Consider the following 25948-nt stretch of genomic DNA (forward strand, 5'->3'; position numbering starts at 1 on the left):
CGGATAGTTTCACTTATAGAAGGGATGTAGGGATCAGGAATAATAATAATAATAATAATAAAACAAAAATAGCAGGTAACTACAAATCAGAGACATTCTGAGGGGAGGGGAAAGGAGAGGGACCAAAACAGGTGAGAGAAGAGCACAAAGGACCATGGTGATGGTTCACAGGTGAATTGGTGGTGGGAATTTTATGGGGACTACACCTCAGAGGAGAAAACAACATTGCACAAAAATGAACAATGATGCAAAAAAAATATATAAATAAATATTTTAAAAGTTGACATATTTCATGCTTTATTTAACATATAATACTTGTTTTTATAACAAAATTATATATTTTGTTATAAATATCTTAGGAAGTTTACTTATTTCTAGAGGATTTAGACAACATATATTATTTTTAAATTTGACAGAAAATATTGGATTTAATTCCTAGAGACAAGTACCATGTGATTAAAAGATTGGATTTGGAAACCTGTTTGCAGATAAAAATTTGGTACTGACAAGGCCTAGACAGCATTCTATATTTTACTTTAAAGGTTTCCTCAATCTTAGTTAAAATTAGAAGAAGTATTTCGTTTATAAGTGATTTTAATGCTTTCTTATTTTTTAAATGGGCAAATACTCTTCGGAAAAAGTACACTACATGCACACATGCATAAATATGACAAATGTGAATCTATATTTAGAACTACTACATTTCAAACCACCCACCTACATTTACACAAAAAAAATTAAAAAATAAATAAAAAACTCCAAGCTACTTATAATATTAATATACATAAACAAAGAAGCTCAAAACCCATATTATTATTGAAAGGTAGCCTTGGGTAAATTACTTAACTTCTCTGCATCTTCATTTCCTTTATGAAAAAATATATCACCTTCAGTACTTGTTTTGATTGTGAAGGTTGTTATGATATACATGAAAGTACTTGTAGGAAACACTACATAGAATTTTTAGCTATGGTTATCATTGTATTAACATATAAGAAACAAATTAATTATGCCACCAGAATATAAATTTAAACACTCAAAGTGTAAAAGGAAAATTAAAAACTAAAATAAGATATATGCTTGTCTTTACCTATAGGAAATCAGAATGTCCAAAATTGCATCAAATTGTATCATTTCATGCATTACTGATTGTTTTAAATCAAAAACTTTCTTCTTTACCCCCTCTCAAAATGAAAGAAAATTAATTGCTAAGAAGTTTAATTATTATTAGATAAGGGGTTTCCGAGTATGAGAGGAGTTGATAAGGGAAAAACCAGTGAAAATTAAGATGTCTCTGTTTAAAATTTATTTGATTTATTTTTGAAGAAGCATTTCTTTAAATGATGTGCACAGAAGCTGGTACAAAAGATGACTAGTTAGGACAGTAAAACTGAGCTACACCATTTGAAGAATAAATATAAAATCAAAATCTTAAATTCAAATAGAAATATGGATTTCAGGATATGATATAACTAGAGATGATGTGGGTCTCCCTGGTGGCCTCGGGTTAAATCTTAGCACTATCACACTGAGGCCTGACTTCCATCCCTGGCCAGGGAGATAAGCCACATATGACACAGTAGACATCTGTCCCACTTGCTGCTCCCCTTAAAAGCGTATTTTAGTAAATCTACTTTTTCTGCTTCCCACTCTGTCTCTGGTGAATCTTCTCATACCCCACACTTCTGGCCTACACCCCAGTTCTTCTACACATAAGTAAACAAACGAACAAACAAACAAACAAGAGATGATGTAACTCTCAACAAGAATCAATTTTTAAAGTTAAAAATCTAATCCTATTAAAAGTATTTTTATTTTTCCCTGGACATGATGCACAGTTGTTGTCATAAGACAATTATTTTTCTATTTATTAATTTATTTTTATTATAATTTTTTGGGTTATAGTTTTACTCCTTCATACATGTACAAGTTTCACTCACCCTCCACCAAACTACCCATGCCAATGCCTGTCTCTTTCCTTCTCTTCCCATCTCCTCATCTTTACCTCCTTGTTCTCTCAGGCAACCTGTGAAATTTTTCATTTAGTCCAAAATTTGTTTTTGCTATATTTATATTTTTCCAGTGTATATGTTTTGGTTATTTATGTTCCACAGGTAAGTGAAACCATCCAATATCTGTCTTCCATTTTCTAACTTCTTAGTATAATCATCTTGAGATCCATCTATTTTGTCCTAAAGAACACTATTTCATCTATTTTAGGAGCTGTGTAGTATTTCATTGAGTAGATATCTCTGTAATTTTTTTATCCATTTATCTGCCAATGGACACTTCCATTGGTTTAGACATTTAAAATTTTACTTCAGTGAGTGCCTTTCAAAGCTTTCCTTTATATTCTAAACATAATGCTACACATGATCTTATTGCTTCATAGGAACTTCTCTGAGCAGCTCTTATTTAATATGCTGATGAATTTTATGTTCAATTACAAAAAAATATATTGATATTTTGGAACAGAGCCTAGATCTGCAAGAAAGAGGGGAAGGTGACATCAATAGTTTTCTTTAAGAATGTTTAAAATAAGCTTATTTCAGAGATTTTCAAGTAATTTAGTATTTTGCTTTAAATTCAAATTGAATTTTATGTTAGCATATATACTGGAATTAAATATTTGACTTGTTTCTTTACAAAAGTCAGAAATGTGTTAGCCCATTTATGATTTCCTGAGTTATATATATTTTTTTCATTTCTATAAAATATGTTTGCCACATCAAAATAGAGAATGATTTATTTTCTTAATGATATTTTATTTATATTCATCACTATAACATGTATTTTCACTAATAACTCAATACCATGATAATATATACTCACATCATTCTAGTACCAATTAATTTGCTCCAAAGGGATGTATCACACATTGAAAACCCACCTGGTATTGTGGAGACCAAATTTCCCTAAAAGACACAGTGCCAGATGTACAACAATATGACCTGTACAATATAAACTATCAAGGGATGACACATTTAAATGTTCTGGAATCATGAGCAGAAGTTTGACTTTATGGGGAAAACACTTCTTTAATTATACTAGCTTTTTTCTCCTTTATGATACAATTCAATTTTACATTTTAAAGTCCAGAATCACAATATATAGCAAAAAGTGTTGATTGATATACTACCTTTCACATGAGCAGCTGGAAAAAAAAAATTTACATTTATAATTATTTTATGTCTTCATTTATGAGGAACTATTTTCCTTAAGGACAATGTAGCAAATAGGAAACTCTTAACAACTTAAATGTATATTTTTATATCCTTTATTATCTTTGCTATACTTTTAATCTGTCTATTTGAAACAGTGCAAAGATTCTTAAGAGAGTGTTCAAACAGGGCTAAGGGCAGTGAACAAGGTAGAGAATAGGTCATTGCCAATGGGTTCTCACCCACATGCACAACTGCAAGACCACTCAGGCTCAGGGTCCAATAACAACAGGGTGTATTTAATGAACAGGAGACTGGGGGAAAGAAAGAGTTTTTAAGGCCACAGTGGCTAGTTGTCTCAGCTCAGATAGTGTCTGGAAATCCCAGAAAAAGGCCACACATGGAATATTAGGTGACACCGCAACAGCCCACAGCAACAATTTGAAGGCAAGGTTGGATTCTGGTCCAGGCAGTAATGGACTCAACAGTACCAGAAGGGGGTGCCAGAGAACCAGAGGAGGCAGTCAGCTGTTCAATATGCAAAGTGCTCTTTGCAAACGATGTCAAAGTCAGCACTAGACACAGGGACAGTGACCAATTCTCTGCGCAGGTCTACAGAGGTATAGAGAGATGGAAGTCTGGAAGTCTAGCAGTCCATTGAGATCTGCTGAATCCCATGGAGGTACTAGATGCTTCTCTCTCTTAAGAGGTCGGCTGTTATATCTTTCTTCTTCAAAGGTGGACTCATGAATGCTTCCTCTTTTAAGAGGGGCTGCTGACCTCTTCTTCCAGTGAATTATTTTCTATTTGGAAACCAGGAGGAGAATAAATCAAACTGGCTCTTGTTCTACCTTATAGCCTAAGCATCTGCTTGGACCATGTAGCACCAATCAGCTCATTTTCTATTTTCCAATCCAAATAATTAACAAATGAAGTGAGCTTGAACCTGATAGGTCCACTTAGCTCACACCTGATTGGTTCATTTTAGAATCCAAGAAACAGATACTAAAGGGAGAAAAGCCCACTTGGTTTGCACACAGGTCAGGGCAAGCTCATGGTTCTGTTGGTTCCAGGGAGTCATGGCTACAGCCAGCCTTTCTGGGGCTAAGGAAGGCAATGTCCACAGGCAGTGGGCTGAGACCTCTTTGCCCAAGGGCCTCTGGGGCCTCTGGGAGCCATGGAAATCTGGTTACATATTCACCTTACATTAGTTAGACATAAACATTTTCTGTCATAAAAAAGTAACTCAAAAAAAAAAAATATGGCCACCAAAAATGCTGGACAGGAATGTTAATAACAGCATTATTCATAATAGTCAAAAAGTAAAATTACTCAAATATCAATCAACTGATAAATGGGTAAACAAAATGTGGGAAATTCATGCAAAAATGGAATATTAATAAATGCTACATCATGGGTGGACATTTAAAACATTATATTAGATGAAAGAAGCCAACAACAAAAGAGCGTATCTTCATATGATCCAATTTATATGAAATCTCTGAAATAATCAAGTCTATAGGATAGATAACAGTGATTACCTAAGGGTGGTATTCAGAGACGAGGTGCTGGAAAATGGGGAGTGACAGCCGATAGGTACAGACTCCTTTTTGGAAATCATCTCAAACTGATTGTGGGAATGCTTGCAAAAATATGTGAATATCCTATAAATATCCAAGTATAGAATTTAAATCAGTGAATTATAGGATATATGGATTATGCCTCAATAAACCTGTTTAATTCAAAGAAATAGCAAACTTTAGCAGTACTTCTATTATATTTTAAGCCTGTTTTGGATTACTTTTTTCAGTATAGTTTTTTAACCAAATATTTGAAGTTAATTATTCTCTTAGCTCTCCTTCCTCCCCTTAAGAATGACCCATGGGGATGAAGGGACTTACTCATAATTACACAGGTAGTTGTTAACAACTAAAACCCAAATATTCCCTTCCTACATCATGTTTTTGCCAACAATAGGAATGTTTCTTGTTTCCTTTATAGAAAGCAAATTTGCACCTTCTAGAATTATTTTTTGTCAATCCTTTTGTTAGAGTGTGATCAACTTCTTTCTAAAGTATCTATTATTTATTTTTTAAAGTTTTGAAGTCTCAATATATAAATTAATTTATATAACACTGAATATGTAAATAATTTTCCTTTGCCTTTTTCTTTTAAAATGGATAATTTTACTTTACATATGGTAGTTAGGCTTTGCATATTTAAAAAAAAACATTTTGAAAATATGCATAAATTAAACTATTTTGGTGTATTTATAAAGACTTAAGGATGTTGTTAGGAATTATTTCATTTATATATATATGAGATATAGATATATATATATAGAGAGAGAGAGATATACACACACATATTATAATCTCTTCTTTGCTTCTTTGCTTGTTTGGGAGTTGTCTTTCTGATAATTGGTGCTTTAAATTTTTTTCCAAGGTATCAATGTGAAACTAATTATTCATGACATTTTGAATAAAACTATGGTTTTTCACATTTGGTATCTGCATCACTGCATCACTGAAAACAGTCCCTTCTGGGTCATTCTCTTGACTTCATAATCTAGGCTGCATAACATAATACCCATGTGGGAATTTGTGGCTCTGTCACAAGCCATATCCTTATTGTCCATTGAAAAATGGAATCTGTCTTCCATCTTTAAGACACTGTAACTTTTTACTTTCCTATTTAATTCCTCTGGGAATAGCTTCTATTCGCTCACTCCCTCTGCCTATTCATTCCCTTGTTTCCCCTGTTACCCATTCCCTTTGGTAGACTTCTTCCCAGGTGGACAATTCATCTTAGCTTTTTTCTAAAAGTTTCACATTTTTCTCTATGAGCTATAGAGAAAAAAAACATATCTTATATTTAGATATAAAATTGGTAAGATACACAGAGAACATAAAGTTATCATGATTGATTATTGTTAAATGTGAGCACAGAACCCAGTTCTTAATTGAAGTCTACTGTAGACCTCCAAGTTACATTAATTATTACACACCCAAGAAGGCAGAAATCAGGCTCAGATTTCACAAAATCAGTAGTGTATTTCAGTAGATCCACCTGTTCTGCTTCCCATTCTGTCACTGGTGAATCCTCTCACACCCACCCTGCACCACTACCCTTTACCCCAGCTCTTGTATGCATAAATAAATAAAATAAATTTTAAAAAAAGAAAATGTGTGAGATAACTCTATATAAGCCTTACCCCAAGCATGGAAAGAGACAATATCTCATTAAAACAAATAATTCAACAAAAACTCAATTTGAACTTTTACAGAAATATATTTAAGTTAAGATGATTACCTATTCTAATTCTTTTAAATAAATTTAATTAGATAAAACAAAGCATGGTAAGGTATGTATATTATATTGCTTAATAAACTGAACTCTCATGTCAAACCTATATTTGATTTCAAAACCCACTACTTACCATCTGTGTCACACTGGGTAAATTTTGCAAATTCTCTCTGCTCTATTTTTAATCATCTGAAAAATAGAGTGAATAATTATACCTAACTAATAAGATTATGGTCTTAAGAGAGATGATGTTTATAAAGGTTTAGTAGAATACTGACACTAAATATTTTGTAATAAAAATAGCAAGCAATAGTATGTATAATTGAGTTTCAAGATTCAATAATTTCAAAAACAAAATATATATTTACAAAATAATTGCCATTAATGTTACTATTGGGGCAAAAAGAAAAATCCCCTACCCCTTTGGTTCTTCTAAAGCTGGAAGAGCAATCAGATCAGCATCAAATGGTTTAGCAAATGAAAAACAAATTTAAAAAAAAAAATTAAATAGGGCCTCCCTGATGGTGCAAGGGGTTAAGCACAGTACTGTGAAGCCATCCGCATCCTCTGGAGCACAAGTTCCATCCCCAGCCTGCCAGGAAGCTACCCACATGGCACAGCAGACCTCTCCTGTCTTACCAGCTGCTCCCCTCAGCAGTGTGTTTCAGTCAGTCTGCCTGTTCTGTTCCCTGCCCTGTCTCTGGTGAATCCTCTCAACCCCTGCACTTCTGGCCTGTACCCCAGTTCTTGTATGCATAAATAATTCTTTAAAAAAATTTAAGTATCATGTAAGGTAGAGCTACAATGACTATGTTGGTTCCTGACATCAGTTAGGGAGGAAGGGGTATCAACTGGTGCTGAGGTACCCCAGGAGAGAGGAGGGGATGACTTCAACCTTACTGTGAGTATAAATGAGATTCTCTGGACATGTTCTAGCGATAAACCTACACCTGGATGAGAATCTTCTCCTCAACCACATTCTTCCAAGTCATAAAAGGGGAACACTGATTGCTTTTTTGATTAGGAAAAAAAAGAAGGCAGAGGTTTAGGACATAATGATTTCTTCTAAGGTTAGGGGAGGGCAAAAAGAACTAAGGCAAGGACAGAAGCTTTTCAGCTTGAAGAAATTTCATTGCTCTTAGCTCAAAATATTGAGCATGAAGACCAGTTCTGAGAGTCTTGCAGTGGTCTTGTTAGGGGCATCTTCATTATGTTTTAGAAAATATCTCATTATAGGACCTCCCCTGGTGGTGTAGGTGGTTGAGACCGGCTCTGTGAAGCTGGCCACCGCCTCTGCAGTGCCAGTTCAATCCCGGCCGGCCGGCGAGGGTCCCACACGGCATGGCAGACCTCTCCTGTCTCGCCCGCTGCTCCCCTCAGCAGTGTATTTCGTCAGTCTGCCTGTTCTGCTCCCCACTCTGTCTCTGGTGAATCCTCTCACTCTCTCACGCATCTGGCCTATACCCCGGTTTTTGTATAAATAAATAAAAAATATCTTTTTTTAAAAAAGAAAATATCTCATTATAAGCAAGGTACTGGAATTTTAATATTTAGGTAACAGGAATCACTGAAATAAGAATCAAAGTTTGAATTTTTATCATGGGAAATAGAGCTATTACATAACCTCGGGCAAAGGAAAATCCCCTATGTTGAAGAATTTGATCTTCATTAATTTCACTTTCTTAAACAACCTGGCAGAAGGAAGTGGGGATAAAGAGTTGTAACAGAAAAGAAAGGGAAATCTTCGAGTTAGACAGCTTAGCAAATGAAACTCTCATATTCCTTTGGTTACCCAGTGAAGGCCTTTCCATCTGAACTAACTTTGAGTATCTGCACAGAACAATATTTTAACCAGCAGAGATTCAGATGGCTATCAACAATTGGGGCCTTCAAGTTTTTAGAAAATAGCAGAAACTTAGTTATTAAAATCAAATTAAGAAGTAAAACTCCAATCTTTTGGAATTGAAGGTAGAAAGAAGAATGGAATGGCCAAGAACTCAACACTTCAAGGGACAGAAATGAAAGCATGGAAGAACATGCAGTCCTCAAATAAGGTCTAGATCTTGGGTTAATACCCTACAAAGTCATTTGATGACGTCCCAGTAATTGAACCTCCTAAATTTCTCTTACCCAAGATAAGGACTGGCCCGAAAATAACCATCAAGTCACTGACAGGGTAGAGATCAATGGCTTTACTTTGAGAAGACAAACTTCAGTGCAGATGACTCTCATCCTACAAAGGAAACCCTTCTTTACAGGCTATTGAGCAACAAAAAGAATACTAGCAACATCTAGTGGCCTACGTGCGAAAGTGCTCCTGCACCTAGGTCTGGAAGGCAGAAAAAGTGCAAGCCTAAACATGATGAACTATTGATAGACTTTAATGGATTTATCATTTCTAGAAAAAATAGCAGTGGAAATAAGGCAGTGTCACGCCAACTGTGTTCAAAGCATCATGGGAAACTAAGAAAAATAAGTTCAAATAGTTTATTATAACTGCATCTGCCACTACCATTGACCCAGTTATACCAAAATCAGTAAAATATAAATATATTAATCTAAATATTTCTGATCAATCAATATAGAGGGTATTAAAATAATAAGTTATTAATTTCCAGAGAGTAACTTAGGCATATTCTATACCCTCAAAGAGGATGTAATTATACAGCCTGTGTGGATTCTACTTCTATATCAAAACTGTCATTTTTAAATATCTTCTTATAGGAACAATTTTACATTGTAATATTAAATAAAAGTATTTTTATTGCTTACTATTTGCCCATCTCTCTAAGTCATTTACTCTGTGCCTAGTGGACACAATGTAATTTATTGTAAATAACTCCGAATTCTGGAAGAATTCTATTGATCAGACAACTATTGACAATGTTGCTAAATATCTGTGCATAATAAGATGTCAGTGGATTTTTTCAAAGGAATACACATTGAACAAATATGTCAAAATGATCTTAAGGGATGGAAGCAACTTCTAGAAAAAAAAGTGTCTGATAATAAAAGTAATCAATTAAATTCCCTTTTAAATACAGAAAAGAAGTGGACATTATCTGAATCCTCATTCACTTGGATGCTTTCAAAATATTAAGGATTTAGTTAAATCTTGCTTCTAACTGCTATGTTAGAATGTGGCTTTGATAACTATGAATCCTTCCTTTTCTGAATGCACCATAGTTGCAAGTTTCTCTTTAAAGCCTTTTAGATGGCAGTTCTTTTTATTCACAGCTCACTTCTCTTCTATTCTTAATTAGTCACTTGAATGTGATTTTCTTTTTTTTTTTTTTTTAATTGAGCAGGCTGTGCAGCTAAATGGTTGGGTTTTGTTTTTTGTTGTTGGCTTTTTTTTTTTTTTTATTCCTACACTGGGGAAGGGTTCAAAACGAAGACAGAAGACAATAGAGATTGACTACATACTTCATAGACCCAAATTGAGGGAAATGCTGGTAATTACAGGAATTCGGCAACACTTTGTCTCTTGGCATCTGTACTTGTAACAACAATGAAATAATCATGGACAGATATGATGTGAAATGTGTTTGTGGAGCAGCATGTTTTATTAACACTGATCAGTGCAGAGAGATAAGCATTGCTTCCTAATTTTAAAATTTCTGTGAACTGTGGCCATTAACCCTAATAATTATTTAAAGACTAATAAAAATGAGTCCATTTTGTACTGCATTTTACAGAGAAAATGAGTAAAATCTAAAATTCAGTTTAGATGGTGCACCACCTGTGCAATTTTGTACTTAATCCTACTTGATATGATTTGAAACTGGAAATATTTTCAACATTTTGTTCAATTTTAAGGATTTCTTCAGTTGAAAGTTTGTTTCTGTTAATTTTTTCCTGCTTTTGTTGTGGAAACAATTGTCAAAGTCCTTTCTGCCTTATATGTTAGTTTTAGAGAATGTTGCTGAACACCATGGGAGGCAATGGGGAAACACTAGATCTAATTGATAAAACATTGAATGGACATCTCCTTCCAGTGTAATCATTTTCTCATACATATTCTTCAAAATAACAACAAAAAAGCTGCTAGTTGTTCTTAGTCCTCTAATGGAAAACTAAAAAAGGGGGGGCTTATTAATGTCTTCAGCAGAATACTATCTTTCACTGCATGGCTTCTATGAAAACAGATTCACATTGCATATAAAAACAACTGAAACTCACACTCAGAATTAAAAACATGAACAGAAAAGACATTGAATTATTTATCATTAATACAGATGTGTATAATCTAGCTAGATTTCTTATGAGGCAGAGATTTCTATTAATTAGTGTGGCCTTTATCCCCCCCATAATTTTGTGCTGTCTCCCACAAATTTGTAATTTATTGTCATTTCCTGAGTAACTTTAAAAGATAAATTTGCATATTTTATTTTATAGCATGAGCATAAAACACAATGAATAGCTATTTTCTGAGTATAAACCAGGGAAAGCCAAGTTTCATTCATCTCTGTTCTTTCCTAAAAGAGCAAGTTTATTATGGCTTTTATACTGGGGGAAAAAAAGTCATTGTGTTTGTTATAGAAAAGGGATATTGCCAATAATTATTTCTGAGCCAGAGACCTGTCAGCAGGAATAGAGCATGTTGGTCTCTCCCTCCCACAACAAAAATCTCAGATGAGTTGATTTGTACCAATGTTGTATTTTTCTGACATTCTCAGCAAGATTATTCCCAAATTTATTGGTACACATCCCAAAGTTGTGAAGAAGCAATACTCATTAGAGACCTATAACTTGATAGAGAATCATATTACAAAGGACTATGGAAAAGTAGATTGTGCCAGTAGCATATTTTCAATGCCTCTCTTTTATTTGCATCTACAGAATTGAAGAGAAACAGAGCTGGCCTTGGGCAAAAAGATGAAGTAGGAAATCTAAGCCCAGTTTCTTTCTGTGGTCTCTAATCCTCTTGAGTTGTGAATTCTCCCCAGCTTCAACACATACCTCACCCCAAAACACACACACTATCTCGGATTCTTTTTCCTCCTTGTTTCAGGTCAAAGGTGCACAGCCATTTGTGACTTGCAGCACAAATTATTCTAAGTCACAGAATTGATTTTCCTCAAGATATTTACATTTGAATTCAAATTTCTGTTTTTGAGATGTAAAAACCATCACAAGTGGGAAAGGCAAGCTATTGTTCAAGGGCAAAACATAAAGCTGAGAGTGGGAAACAAGTTGGATTTTTGGAAGATTATCAGGCGATTTTTTGATTGTTTTGCCAAAATATTGTAGCAGCCACCTCTCAGAATTAGTTTCAAAGGCAAGCTTAATGCATTTGTATCAGAGGAGCAGAAGGAAAATTTGTTTAGAAGTATCTACACAAGAAAGTCCATACATTTGTTCTCATTTTTTTACAAAATCTTATGCTACTAATTCCATTAAAAAAATTAAGGGCAGGGACCTTCCTGGTGGCACAGGTCATTGAGTGCAGCACTCTGAGGCTGTCCACAGCCTCTGCAGTGCAGGTTCAATCCCAGCCAGCCACAGAGATACCCACATGGCAAGGCAAACCTCTCCTGCCTCACCTGCTGCTCTCCTCAGCAGTGTATTTTGTCAGTCTGCCTATTCTGTTCCCTGCTCTGTCTCTGGAGAATCCTCTCACCCTCCACAGCTATGGCCTGTACCCTGGTTCTTGTATGCATAAATAAATAAATCTTTTTTAAAAATTAAGGGTGGAAAAGAGGAAGAAGAGGAAGAGAGAGAAGAGGGGAGGGAGGGAAGGAGGGAGGGAGGAAGGAAGCCACTAATCCTAGTGACTCTAAATGCCAGATTTTACTCAGAACTTAGGTTCTGAAGTCTAATTATATGTTGAAAACGTGTAGACTCAATCATCAACAATTTTGTTCAATAAGCCAACACTGTCTTAGCTTTGTTCTTTTTTTTGTTGTTTTTTACCCCTTCCATTCATGGAGACAGATCACTGCCTTAGTTGAGTACCAGATTAAGTGTGGCACCTCCTTGCTAGCACAAGTGGTTAAGTATCAGCACTACGAAGCTATGAAGCTATCCACAGCCACTGCAGCAGGAGCTTGATCCTCAGCCAGGGAGCTACCCACATGGCACAGCAGACCTCTCCTGTCTCACCTGCTGCTCCCCTCAGCAGTGTATTTCAGTAGATCTGCCTGTTCTTCTCCCCACTCTGTCTCTGATGAATCCTCTCACCCCAGCACCTCTGGCCTTTACCCCAGTTCTTCTATGCATAATAAATAAATCTTAAAAAAAAAGTGTGGAAGTTATATTACATATATATATATATATATATATATATATATATATATATATATATATGCTTTAATCCTTCTCAGCATTGGGACATGCCCACATTGTGAGAGGCATGAGGCAACTGAGTCTGAGAAGGGGTAGGTCCCTTGCTTATGTGCAGTATCAGTAGGTGGTGTGGCTGACACAGTTGTGCACCTCATTAGCCATGGTACCTGGAAGCTACCTTTCTAGAAATTCTTGTTTTGGTTCCCAATCTGTGAGATGCTTGAACTATTACCCCAAAGGAGCATCCATCATCCTTAACCCAGCAGCTCTGTTTCCTTAGGTCAGTTCTAAATCTCAGTCCTCTCATGCTGACGCTTTTGGGAAAGTAACTACTGGCTATTCTCAATATCTCATTAAGAATTTTTGAGCTGAAAGCAGCAAAAAGAATGGGGCATGGTAAAAGTTCTGAAATTTGGTTTAATCTGAAGCATTCAAGAAAATGTATGGAAAATTGGGATGGGATGATAGTTAAAGGTAGGACTTTTTATTTTAAAATGTATTAATATCTCTGTATGAATATATGATCACTGAATAGTGAGGAATTGTGAACTTTAAAATAGTTTTGAGACAATGGTGAAATAATAAACAGAAAATAAATTACGAATTTGATTCCATTATGAAAAAATACTAGTTACAGTACACATAAATTTCATAGCATTGATAGCTTTTTGTTGTATAGAATTAAAAGTATTATACTTATTAAAAAATATGCCAGATTACTGTTGCTTTGTTTAACTTCATGCATCCTTGCAAACTTAATATGTGCTCTTCTGTATGCTCTACTCACCAAATAATGTGAAATATAATTTGTTTTGTTTCCCATTACAAAATATTATTTGGGAAGAATATGAATGTATACTTAGCATTAGTGAGAAAATTAAAATGAGTGCCTCATCAAATAACTAACAATTGCCTCTTCAAAATCAACTGAATTTTCTTTTTATAAAAAAAAATTACTTATGTGCTTATCTATTATAGTTCAGAGATAGTCAGTTTGCCACATTTATTGTGAAAAACAGTGTGTATATTATTTAGAGTAGTGCTGACATATATCTCAAATGCCATGAGTTTATGATGATGGAAATTTCTCATTCACTTCAAAGTTCAACAGATATTCTTGATCAGAGAGTTGCTTTCTTCCATGCAGTGATTCAGGGACCTAGGATCCAACTATTTTATATGCTTTCTTCTCCATAGGACTTTCAGTACTCTCTACCTAGCTTATAGGAAAAGTAAAATGTAAAAGATATGTCTGCTTTTTGAAAGACTGACCTTAGGAGTGACACACATTACTTCTCCCATGATTCCATTGTGTTTTGCTTGACTATTGAAGCTAAGGGACTGCTGCTGCCATCACCATTTCTCCCAGGGTTCTTACTTCATAAAAGTTTTTCTTTGTCCCATTTCCAACCCAGAGATGAAAAAAATGAGAACTAAACATGTTAGTGAAGAAAAGATAAAGGTTGCTTATTGAATGTAGGAGCAGAATCATTGTTGATGTAACATCAGTACAGATATGGGGAAAATGTTGACTTAGAAGCCACTAGTCTCACATTTTTATTCCACTGGCAGCTCTGCCTCACCTTTTCAGGTAAACTTGGAAAAATAGTACTCTTTTCTTCTGTGTTTTTGTGGAAATACTAAGGAAATAACACTAAGGGCAACCTCATAAAACCATAATTTAAATTACTTATAAAACTATATTAACTGATATCCTCTGTGGTTTTGCCACATATAAATATATGGATTCATTTTTTTCTTCTTGAAATATCAAAAAATATCAAACATAATTAATAGTACTACTATAAATACAACTAGAATTATTACATTTGAATTAAACTTACCCTTTATTCAGTTTCTATATTCCCTACATTCAGTTATGTGAAATATATATATATATATATATATATTTGCGTGTGTGTGTGTGTGTGTGTGTGTGTATCTTGAACTCAATCAGTCAGATGTAGCACAACTAAGATTCAGCCTATAAGTCTGAAATTATAAAACGTCATGACTATGTTGTACTAAACTCTAGATCACCATAGGGAAACATTGAATAAAATAAATGATTATTAGGTGGTTCAATGACATATGTAGATCTGTGGACTCAGGCCAAAGTGAAAAATCACTGTAGCACATAATCCCACTTATAGCACAAGTGGCCTTCTTCATACTGAATACTGTGTGTCTCAGTTTCCTTGTTTGTAAAATAATTTTATATAGCTAACCCCTAGCTGCCTCAAAAGCCTTAAGTACCAATTAAGCCACAGCTCCAAAGCAATAAAAAACACTAACTTCTGAATATTAACTATATGAACATAAGGTAATGAAGCCAACTCAATTATCCATGGTAAAGGATGACAAGGAAAAGTAAGACTAAATTAAAAATACAGGTGTCCCAAACCACATTTTCGCCATTCACCTAAGCTCTTAACTAGTGCTAATAAGCTGCAAAATAGATAGATTTGAATTTTATCACTGCCCCTCTCCACCTCCTACTCTTGTCTGGTTTAAATGCTAATGGGCAGTCAACCACCCTTTAAAAGGCAGGAAAAGCAGAGGCTGGACTGTGCAATCAATAGACTGGATAATTAGCCCTTGAGTAATTGAGAGTTAACTGTCTTATATTAACTCACCCCATTACTCCCAGAATATGAACAAGACAGAAAAAGTTGTAGAGGAATATGAGAGCGCAGAAGAAAAAGGAAGGGCAGTGGAGGAACAGAGTTCTTTACCAAGGGGTTATCCTCTGCCACAAATGTTCGTGACACAAAACCAGATAGTGGCAGCCTGGCAGGACAACTCAAAACACGACAAGATGGTCCACTAGAGCTGTAAGAAAGAGATTTCCCCTCAGCACCAAATTATTTTTCTCTTTTCTTCCTACAACAAAAGACTTACTCTAGGCATTGGCTGTGCTCCCAAAAGATTGGGTAATTAAGCAGGTAAGATTTCCAAGGAGAAATAAATATTTTTCAGTTACTAGACACTGTCATTGGGCTTTGATTCAAACTTGCATAATTTTTGAACAGGAAACATAATGAAAAGAATGTTTCACAAATTAATATAAAGCCCAAAGGCATACCTGGCATTCTCTTACATGAAATCATTGTCTTTCAGATGCCAGGAATGTTGACAAGTACCCATCTTGGAAAATGCTTTTCTCCTTGTAGTATTAGCACTGGTTTTATGAAAAGAAAAATTCAGTTTGAAGAAAAATGCTTATAAAATACAACCTAAGCCAATTTTCTCAGTTTGAAGATATTTTTAAAAATGGTTATTGGTTTCAGCATACTCTGTGAGAATAGTGCCTCTTCGTCAAATGTTGAGAAGAAAAAGAAAAGGGTTAAGTGACATGCATAAATTCACAGAGTGCATAGTTCAAATTAGAGGTTTGGATATAGACTGCTGGGCTCCAGGCCCAGAACCCAAGCTATTATTCTCCAAAAATATTATAAAACTCTGAAAGGTAAAATGGTTTTAAAAAGCTGAGGAAATTCCCCCCAAATATAACTTTAACAATGCAAGTGAAAGTAGTCAAGTCAGGTTGAATGGCAATTTTAGGGTGCTGGAAAAAAACTGAGTCATCACCGAGAAGATTTAACAATTTTTCTTACAGTAGCAATAGGTTTAATGTGACGAGTCTATACGCTTGTCCTTCCAAAAGTAAGGTGATGGTTTAAACATGCACTGAAGGAATATGCCTAGTTAAATTACAGTTTATATGAACTAGACTCAGGAAGGTTGAAATAATGTGATAAAAATATTTTTGTGAATCTTATTTCATGCAAAATATACAATAGCATGAATAGCAAATAAACACAAAGATTACCTGGATGAATTATAAATTTTTTGATGATAGTGAGTATTCCTATTATCTGAGCAGCACATTTTTAAGTGCTTAAAGACTTTTGTAAGTGATTTTGAGTCACATTATGACATTATTTTAAAATTCACCATCGATGTAATTTAAAATATTTTTAGAGACTATTTTTCACATGATTGCACAGTCTTTATGATGCTTAGTGATGGGATGGACTGGAAATCAATAATTTGTTAGTAAAATATAGAGGCAAACAAATATTAAAATAAAGATTGTATCGGGCCTCCCCTGGTGGTGCAGCAGTTGAGCGCGGGGCTGCGAGGCTGCCTGCCGCCTGTGCAGCACCGGTTCGTTCCCTGGTGAGGGTCCCACAAAAAAATAAATAAATAAATAAATAAATAAATAAATAAATAAATAAATAAATATTGTATCCATTATTAACTTACTGTCTGTGCCTCCAAGTAGATCCTTTATTGCCAGCTCAATGAAAAGAGAGAAGGACCCTTTCAGTATTGCTTCCTTTGTTGAAAAAGCACTGGAAAGACACTGCATAAGAAAATGGTTCCCTTCCTAGTTTCACCTTGCTCCTGGCAGACTCCTATAGCACAGGCGCCTCCCTAGTACCATGCCACTATTGCACAGCACAGGGGTTTCCACACATCTGGTTGTTGTTCTGTATGTTTATAGTAGTAACCACCCCCCAGGGTCAATCACTTCCCCAGTCACCTGCCCCAGGCAGTTCTGTAGTCAAATGTATGAAGTATGCCTTCTAGAAAAACACCGTATAGGAATAGCATTCCCCAGTATCGAAGTGGTGGCTTTCTGGCAATTTCTAGAGAGCAGATTTTAGGCAAGTTCTACCCTCTTAGCAGCACAATAATATCTCCCCCATTCACTGAATCACAGCTGTGCCATCTCCACCAAGGTCTGCAGCTCAACCCTGAAAAGTGACTCTTCGTTGGAGGCTCTGTGTTATCCTTGGTGTCAGGAACTGTTCTTTCTATTTACTAATCCTATATTCCTTAGAAATTTTTTTATTACTAGCCAACCCTTAGTAACTCCAGTCCCCTATTGCAGTTAATAATTCTTTATTATAACTCTCCTTGTTCAATCACTCTGAGATTCTGTCTTCTGAATGAACTCTGACTGATGCAAATGATTACTGAACCACCATAATTCTCGAAAATGTTATTAGTAGAGAGATTAATGTGAATAATTTTTTTAAAATGCTGAGACAATAAAAAGAATTTTTAGTATGCTAGAAACTTGAATATTTATGCATTTGAAAGAGGCACCACTATCTGTAGTTATTCTTCTTAGAAAATTTTCATGAATTATGCTATATTTGAATTATGCAAGGAATTCATTCTTTGTATGTGACTGTCCTACATATACCTACACAAGCTTTCTAAAATGTTGTTGATGTTTTCTGCCAGGCAAAAGCTCATGAAGTGTTGAATCTGCAATTTATGCCAAAATATAACACTTTATAACTGCAAATATGAAACACACACTGACCAAAATTACAGAATGTTTAAAAATATTTTGAAATTGAAATGAGGTATGACTTTATCCTCAAAAAAAAAACATTCTTTTATGCATTTCTTCCCAGTACTTGCATCATGCTGATCCTGTCTGCTCAGTCAAGTATCTTTTTCTTTGCACTGAAAAGGAGTCACAGGGGGAATAAACTACTAGGCGGAATGGATCAGCATCCAGCTTGCAGACCATTGTGAATATTTATAGAACATTTGAGTATTATTAGCTGAGTCTTTTTCTCAAACCCCTGCTTTGTGTAATATGTGACCAGAATAATATCTGAGAAAAGCAAAGCCTGTCTATGTGGTGCACGTGAAGCGACACACAGGTGCACACATGCTCACATTTGTGTAACTTGCCCACTGGCACTTTTCTGTAGTGTTTTCAATTTTCTCTAAGGCCCAGTTCTGCCTTTCAATCTTTCACTTTTAGTGTCTTGCAAAGTCAGGACTAGATCTTCTTTCTCTCGAGGCAAGAGAAACATAAACACAGAGCACTTTATGAATGCAATGAAGTCTCATTCAATAGAAATCAAGAATACAGATAAGCAAAGTCTTTAAGGTACACCCACAATGCTTCTAATTTATCCAGAGCCAATAAATTGCTGTTACCATATTATATACTCATATAAAAGTATGCATATTCATATATATATATATAAAGTACACTCTTCAGGGCCTTTTCCTAAATATAACAGGTATATAACTAGCCATAGTATCTGCAAGCTGCCCTTCTACAAATTGATTTTTCAGTCCCAATCTTGTGTGATGATTGAGCTATTAACCCAAAGGAGCATCTATCATCCTTAACCCAGAAGCTCTGTTTCCTTATAGCATCTTTCCTAATAGAGTATTCCAAATTGTCCATCTCTATTGTATGTTGCAGTTCAGTTCTCCAATAATTCAGTGTTGACTAGAATAAAAGGTAAATTTTAATGTCTGAAAGAGGAAGATAAAAGAAAATTTAAGTCTAATAAAAGTAAAAGGTGAACCTAAGAATATTTTTTGTTTCAAAGCACTACGTTGACTAAACAAATTGCTTTTGGCTTAGCCCCTTCTACTAGAGTAAAACAACTGTTTGTTATAATGTGAATTAAAAAAATGCAACCAAAATTGCATGAAGTTCATCAGAAATGAGAAATACTGGTCAGGTTGAAAGTCTAAGGTTCAAAAGACTGAGATCTAGAATATGAAACATCAGAGCAGATTAGTACAGTTGACTCTCACTGAATTTTATATTTTATTTCAACTTCAAAAGAGAAAAAGTTGATATCACTCTCTCAAAATTAAGTATGCAAAATTATTTTCCCTTCACATAGATTGGTCATAATGTACTTCACAAAGTAAGTAGCTTAGAAAATTATTTTTTTCTCAAACTATGGTGAACACACCTGAGGGAAGAAATCATGCATATACTGTGAAAAAATAAACAAGGGTGTTTAAAATAAAAAGTAAATAAAATTTTTAAAAAATAAAGGAATCAATATGTACTTTTTAAGTCTCTGTGTGTGTGTGTGTGTGTGTGTGCGCGCGTGCGCACACACAAGCATCTGGGTAACATAGGGAAAAGACTAAAATATCTGCATCTATTCTTTGTTATACATTCTTATCTCAGAAAACTGACTTTACTAATGTGTAAATTCAAGCATAGATTTTTTTCTTCTGTCAGGAAAACTAGAAGGATCATATTTGTGTCACCATTATCTAACAAAAAGACTTTCCACATTATTCCACTTTGAGTGGATATAGGATTTCCTAGCATGTAATAATTTATTTTTGAAGTTGAGTGAGTCAATTGTAGAAATAAGTAACCCTATTTAATAAATGTTTTCAAAACATGATGTTGTCATCAGTAAAAAAATCTCTAGTAAAATTAAATTATGGTCATAACAGCAGTAAATAAATTACTTTAGTAAAACTTAGCCAGAAACAGAAAACACATTTTATGCTTTTCATTCAAGAAATTTATAATGTGATTTCTAGGGATTTCAATATAAAATAATTTTTATTCTATCTTTCAGAATTAATATACTGCTACTGGTTTTATTTCCAATGGAAGAAGATGGCATTTAGAACCATATATTAGGAAATCTAGTTCTTTAAAGATAAATTTGGAAAACTTCCCAAATGTTATATCTTCATAATAAATTATATATGACTTAGAGGTTGGGACTGAAAAAAAAAGACATGGAAGAATCAGTAATAACATGTATTCTCCATGGACAAATTGACAATCTTAGGAAATCTTAACATAAGGTCACTATTCTTAACATGCCTATTACATGGCTTAACATGCCTATTGTCTCACCACTTTAAAATTATGAAGTCATTATAATTAATTTTATAATATTTTGATATTTAAACTCAACAATTCTAAACATTCTACCAAAACATCCATATTATGACTTAAAATTCATAGTCATTAGAAAAATAGTTTTACTCTCAGAATTAAATAGTTACTACATATAAAAACTTAATTTAAGAATGTCAAACATTCACAAAATAACATCTTTGTCCTGTAAAAAATTAGGAAATGATGAACATAAATGCTATAAATATAAGCATCTTAAAAATTTTAAGAGATAGCATTCAAACAGTGGACCCATACTTATGTATGTTAAGTAATGTATGGTTTCGCCCTATTCATAAATTTATTCTTACATTGCTATATCCAGAATTATTTATAAATCAAAACTTATCACTTTTATAAATTTATATATTTATAAATGATAACTCACCACTTTTATATTTTATAAATTATTTTATAAACTTTTATAATCAAAACTTACCACTAAATCAAAACTTACCATTTATATATCAAAACTTATCACTAAGTAAAATATTTTGTTGGCTTAAACAAGAAAAGTTTGTTGGTAATTTCAGACCATTTTCCTTTTAACACAAAATGCTGATGTGAGAAAATCAAAACTTCAGAAAGAATATTTCATCAATCTACATTATAAGCTATAGTTGGCATCAAAGAATTAAACAAGATGATCACATTGAATTATAAATGCTATTAACAAGTGTGGAAACTTGAGCAAGGAGGTTAAATCTCTGAATTGAAACTCAAGAGTATAATTTTAGTAAACTGTTATACAGTATATTCAGGATTACAAAGTATATATAGAATATAGGTTTACAAATCCATCAGAGATGTTTTAGATGGTGAGGAGATTTTGCAATTTAAAAACCCTTTTTTTATATTGCACAAACACTAAACACAAACACACACACGCACGCACACGAGTCACATTGATCTCAAAAGTCCTGGTGATGATAAAAAAATAAAAAATGAGATAAAGTCAAAATTTAGCAGGTAGTCAAACAGGTAGTGATAATCTTTTTCAGGGCAGATAACTGTTGAAGAAAAGAATTTCTATACCAATATTGACTCTAAAAGGTAGGCACAATAGTTTAGAAGTTAAAATTTGGTTTGTAATTATGAAAAGTTGTATTCTAAACTTCCTTGAGTTTGAGGAAATTGCTATTTGATTCTTAAGTGTCCTGTGAGTCTACCTTCACTGTTTCTCAAGAAAAGTATCAGACTTTTCCCACTTCAGAAATCTTACTTCCCCATGATACATTTTGAATTGAACCATGGTTGACAGTTTTATTACAAATATGTTGCACTTGTAATTGTTACACCAAAGAAAGTGATTGAAAAAAATTTGCAAACTTATAAAATTGTAACTTAGTTCTATGGAGAATGAAGATATAAGTGCTAGGTTTAAAAATAATATCCTCAGAGATGTATATATCAAGATGAGAAGATTCAAATTTGATTTATTATTCACTTTGGGGATAGCACTTTCTGATCTGGGGGAAAAAAAAAAAAACTGCCTGAAATTATTCCACTTTACATAAGTGGTGACAAATCACTACTTATAGATTTCTTTCCAAAAGCCCTCACTGTTCATGGCGTGGAAATTGCTTGAAAGGGTTCTCTGTGTTGCTATTTTAACATCTCCCACTACACTATGCAAATGCCAGTCTGACCACTCTGCCTTTAGGGCTTTCACGGAGCAGCTTTCTTTAAAGGTTACAGGTGATGTTATGTCTTCTAAGAATGTCAGTTCTCTTGACAGTTCTTTCGATGTCAACATGGTTGATACCAAAATTTAGGTAAACGGGTTTAATTTGAGAAAGGATTCCACTCATGAGTCTATTTTTATGTTTGCTAATATTTTCATATATTAGTTTTATTTTTAACAAAATCTGTCCTGCTTCATTTGCACAGTTTTACCTTTAATTCTTTTTTTTTTTTTTTGCATTTTTCTCAGGGGAAATAATCATTTTAGACCAATATTCCTTTATACTCTTAAATCCAGATGGCTTGTTTAGAAATAGTATTCAGACTTAGCAGAGTAAAGGAGATTTGGTCGTATTCTTCATTAGTAATCCTCATTAGCATAAAAGCAAACTGTAATTTCCTATAACTCAACTGTGTTTAGAAGAGATTTGATTTTATAACATTGAAAAATTATTTATGCATCATCGTAATTTTAAAGGCTGAAAATATAAGCTTTAGTTTATATAAACACAACTCAAAAATCATTTCACTTAGAAAAAAGTATGACAAGGCTTTAGATCATCAGCTGTACTAATTAGTATGACTTTTTGAATTAAAAAAAGTTGCATAAAAAATCGGTTTGCAAGAAAACAAAAGTCTAATTCAAATATGCAACATTTCATTTTTTCCTGTTACTTGGAAAGGTTTACTATGAATACCTGAATAACAACCTACAGACTAAGCTCATCAGTGTTCTAAGTTGCATTAAAAATGCATTAATATGTTTTCCCTCCTGACCTACTCAATTTCGAGATCACTCAATTACCAATTAGGTATTTTTAAGTTTTTTCTTATTAATAAAATAAAGTGAATTGTTACTATCTGTATATTTTTAGTAAACATTGAAATAGCATTTCAATAATGGTTTAACCCACCAAAATATATATCTTAAAAACTCCAAACCTCTCCTACACAGGTGCAGAAAAAATATATAATATAAAAGTTGACAATGTTGCTAAAAATACTTATCAAACATAGGCAGTATTAACATTACAGAACAAAATCAAACAAATCTTTTCCAATTCTTACTCTAGGGAACTCTGCTAGTAAAGTAATAATATATCAAGGTTTTAAAGAATTCTTAAGACCACAGTTGAAATAAAAGCAGCATTTGAGTTTAATTACTATCATCACATAAACTCTGTATGCAATTACTCATCTGGTTTATTAAAATTGGGAATTAAATCTGATTGTTTTGCCCAATACAACTGTGAAAGAGTTAATTTACCATGTACCTCACATTCAAAATTTACCATTTTTCTCTCATGTTGGAGAATTCTTAAAGGAATTTTCAGGCATTCCAGAACGAACTCCTGAGAACCATGAAGTCATTCATCTCTGTTGTTGAGGAGCGTATAAGAACAAACAATTGTCCTCAGAATTGCTTTTTACATGGTATCCTTTTTACATGTCAATGCAGGATTGTTGTCAAGCTACATAACCAGAAGCCATGACCTGCCATCCTTAAATTTGTGCAGACAGCTCTGCTAACCTCCTTCAGATGTGAGGCATGATAACTTTGTCATGCTGCATCTCACATGCTACCATTAGCTTTGTTTTCCTTCAATATATAAAATCCTCTCAATTGCATTTTTAACTAGAAATTTGTGTTATTTTCCACTATAAGACCCAGGATTTCATCTTAGTGTACTTGGTACTGATTTGGTACCACATCTCAAGGTAAAATCATCTAGTTAACATACCTGTAGGAACTTTTCGCCACCCTCAGATCCTCAACTCTGACTTTCTATGACCAAGCTCCAAGTCATGTTGTTATTTGTATTGATTCATTCATCTTCCAACAGTTTCCATAAGAGTTCATAATTTAGATGTTATTGTATCAGAGTATATGCCATCCTAACACACAAAGCAAAGGGGTGAAGGAGAGAGACAAGGAAGGGGGGAAAGTAAAGGAAGGAAGAAGAAGAAATAGAAGAAGAAAGAAGGGAGAAAGGGGGAAAAAAGAAAGAAGGGAAAGAATGGAGGAGGGATAGAGGATAGGGTAAATGAAGGAAAAGTTCTGCCTTTAATTAACTGGTTACATATGGGGAGAAAATGTAACCTGCCTGATGTCAGCTTTTTTGCTATTGTTATTGTTTTTTTTTTTTTCAGCTATAACATGTATGTCACTATTTTATTTTTGTACCTATACATTTAATTAAATGTAAAGTCAAAATCCAGTATATTAAACAGTCTTTACTGTTCAGTCCTCTCGTCTCTAACTGCTTCAGAACATAGTATATTTCCTGAAATGAGAAAATCATGACTATGTTTTAATGAGAACTTAACACATGTTAGATTCTGTGCATATACTGTCTTTTTTTTCAAACAAAACAAGCTATCAAGATAGACAAGGAGCTACAATGAGAATTAGCTTCATGGCGCGTCTGCTGGAAATGAAATGGTTAAAATTTGCCTAACTATATCATTTGAACAAGTGATTTAATCTGTCTGTATCTCCAGTTTTTTCAGCTATGAAACAGAAATAATATTACCCTCCCTTTGGGTAATATTATAATGTTTCAAGCACTAAGTAAGATAATGTTTCAAGCACTTAGGAAGTGCTCAATGCCCATCGAAACCAATCTTACTAACTCAAATTCAGACATTAGGAAAGAGCTGCTCAGTGATCACAATCCTAAGTCACAAGACAATCAAAGACTGTAGCCAAACAGCCACACTGCCTGTGTCCCTAAGCCCTAGACCCATGACCACAGTGGAGGATCCCTTAGGTCCTAACCTGGAGAATGTCTGTGATTCTGCTATATAGTCACCTAAAGTCAAGCCGTCACATGGTCCTTATTTTTTTTAATTGGTTTATATTTTTGACACACTAACTCTTTTTGTGTGTGTGTGTGTGTGTTTTTTGTTTGTTTGTTTGGTTTTTGTGAGACCCTCGCAGTTGGCCGGGGATCAAACTGGTGCTGCAGAGGCTGCGGGAAGCTACTGTATTCAATTTGTATTTTTTAATTATTATGATGCATATTTGAAACTAGAAACATTTAAAAAGTGACATTTAACTACCCATTATTCCTAAACTTGTTTGTTTTGCATCTTGGCCATCTTTTCACATTTGAATGGGCAGAACTACTTAAAAAAAAATAGGTTCATAGTGGCATGTTATATGATACCCCATTATCACTTTCAATGATTCTGGTCATTCTATTTTTCCAGAATCGGGAAGGGGGTTTGTTTTTATTTTGTTTTGGTTTGTTTGTTACTAAAACCATCCTAAAATAAATATTATTTGCAAAAATCTTTGTGCACTGGTATGACTATATGTATAGTAATTTCTAACATTGATAACAATTCTGATCACTGTGTGACCAGATTCAGGGTTCTTGAGTTCACTGAGAAATAAAAATAATGGAGTCTCTAGACATGCAGGTACTAATAAAGAATTTATGTAGTTCAGCATAAGGAAGTCAGCATCAGGAATGAGGTGTGAATGAGAAACAAGTGAAGGTTTTATTTAAGCATTTTTAACAAGCATAATTAGAGGGCTGGGGTCCTTTGCTCTTCTTTCCGTCTCTCAAAGGAACATGTGATCTCCTCATCCATGTGAACCCTTCAGGATGGATCCCAATAAGCCTAGAGGGGTGTTAGCTTAACAAGGCTTGTTAGGCTAACAAGGTGAAATACTTTATTTCATATAATGTCTGTATTGGGGAGGGGTTCCTTAGAGATAGGGGTAGAAACTATCAGCTCCAGCAGGTAACCTTGCTTTGCATGTCCAGTCGAGGAAATGTTACTTTCTACT

This window comes from Talpa occidentalis, unplaced genomic scaffold, assembly GCF_014898055.3.
Source record: "Talpa occidentalis isolate TD23 unplaced genomic scaffold, MPIMG_talOcc4v2.1 talOcc4.6, whole genome shotgun sequence".
NCBI classification, from domain to species: Eukaryota; Metazoa; Chordata; class Mammalia; order Eulipotyphla; family Talpidae; genus Talpa; species Talpa occidentalis.